The 2,191-nt window shown below is 36.0% G+C and overlaps 1 pseudogene; it reads right to left on the bottom strand.

Moving 5' to 3' along the window:
* Positions 1-1,081: 1,081 nt before the first annotated feature.
* LOC113920857 lies at positions 1,082-1,967 on the bottom strand (annotated as a pseudogene).
* Between the last annotated feature and the right edge of the window lie 224 nt (positions 1,968-2,191).

Below are 2,191 nucleotides of genomic sequence, written 5' to 3'. Positions count from 1 at the left end.
CACCATACATATTGGCCCTTTATTCCATGTCCTATTTTTAACAGCTTTATTAAGATATGATATCTTCATCCCCAAGTTTGCCCATTTGATGTGTTTCAATTAATGATTTTTAATATATTCACAGAGTTGTACAACTACACTGTGATCTAAATCTGGATTTTTATCACCCAGAAAGAAACCCTGTGCTCATTAGCCATAACTCTCCACACCCCTTGCTGCCAGTCAGCCCCATTCAACTCACCTCCTTTCTCTATAGATTTGCCTATACTGTACACTTTTGTCTGCAAAAGTATAGGGAATCTATATTTTCTATATTTTGTATAGGGAATCCCACAATATATAATCTTCTGTGACTGGCTTCTGTCACTTAGCATAATGTTTTCAAGGTTCATCCATGCTAAGTATATGTTAATAATTTATTCTCTTTATTGCCAAATAATATTCAGTTGTATAGATATACCATGTATATTTATCCATTTAAAATTTGACAGATGGGGCACCTGGGTGGCTCAGTTGGTTAAGCAGCTGCCTTCAGCTCAGGTCATGATCCCAGCATCCCAGCTGAGCAGGGAGCCTGCTTCTCCCTCTCCCTCTGCTGCACCTCCTGTTTCTGTGCTCTCTCTCTCTCTCTGTCAAATAAATAAATAAAATCTTTTTAAAAGTTTAAAAATAAAATAAAAGTTGGTAGACATTTAGTTTATTTCCATTTGATTATTCTAAACAATGTTGCTATGAACATGTTTTTGAGAGAGCATGTATTTTTTTTTGCAAGTTTAATAAATCACATGATTTATTTATGGGATTTCTACATCAGGTTGTGGTTTAAGAGAAGTTATGTATGTGTGATATGAAGAGAATGATGTACAATCAATATGAATCTTGTTAAATCTCTCTTCCGTGGACTCTCTCCATCTTCCTGCTTAGCAATAAAAGGCATTTTAGGTTTATATAAACATTCTTTACAATTGCCCTCTTAACAAAAAATTAGTACATAAATAGCACTAGGCATTTAGTAAATAAGTCACAGGCCAGTAAGTTCAATTGTGCAGTTGTGAAATGTCATGTGAAAGAATTTGGAACCTTAAGACTGGGTGATCTGCAGTGTTTCCAACATGTCTTCTACTGCCTTAAGAGTGTATTTGATTTCCTTCTTACTTCAACCTTCAAACTGATAAGCTCTGTTTATTTGACTAGCTGCTCAACTAGCATATTTCATGTTGTCCTTTTTTGTTTTTGCACTTGCTTTTGGATTAGATGCAATATGACTTGCCGACATGTAAAACCCAAACAAAGCTCTCATATTTCTGTTGTTCAGTTTCAGTGCCTGAGCAAATTACTTTCTTGAAAGTTTGAGGTTTTCAAGTCCATCTTGGGTATATTTAACTTCAGCATACTGCTGACAGTATAAGTGGTTTTGTGGATTAGTCATCATTAGCTCCTCTAAACAAAAGGCTGCTTTAGCACAGTCATGTTCATTGATATAAAGTTCTGCAAGTTCATGCCAAGAAGCTTGGTCCCCAACAAATTGTTCCAGATACTCATTCAGTTCCCAAATGGCCTCCACATTTTTCCCCTGGGCTTTTCAAATGGCAATCTTATGCTTTCTTGCAGCAGTGTTAGTTGGATCTTGTAAAATTCTATCATATAGTTGTATAGCATCATCATATCTTTCCATGGCTTCAAATCTCATGCTTCAAATCTCTTGAATCTGTGACTGCCAGGGAACTGTCTTCTCAACTCCTGAAGAAAAAACAATGACAAATCATCTCGACCATAGTCTAGGGCTGCAATCATCACTTGCTCATATATGATCCAAATATCATCTCCAAGCTTAGAAGCATATTCATTAATTCCTCTCCAACTTCCACAGTTTGCTCACTGTTTCATGAGTTTTCTTCTCTCCATTTTCTCATTTTATCTCGCATTTCTTCCCAAGTGACATTGTAAAGCTCTGAGACCTTTGCCATCTTCTCAGAACCTGGAGGCCGAGAGGGCATGTATTTTTATTTATTTTTTATTTCTGTTTATTATTACTTATTCTCCTATATCACTTATTTTTCTTGAGTACCTCCATAGGAGTAAAATTATTAGGTCATATGGTAACTCTATATTTAACATTTTGATGTACTGCCAGATCATTTCCCAAAGTGGCTACACCATTTTTCATTAGCACCAGCAGTGTGTGAGGATT

This window comes from Zalophus californianus, chromosome 3 (assembly GCF_009762305.2).
Source record: "Zalophus californianus isolate mZalCal1 chromosome 3, mZalCal1.pri.v2, whole genome shotgun sequence".
NCBI lineage: Eukaryota > Metazoa > Chordata > Mammalia > Carnivora > Otariidae > Zalophus > Zalophus californianus.
The sequence above is the reverse complement of the archived record's forward strand: the minus strand, read 5'-3'. Positions and strand labels throughout refer to the sequence as shown.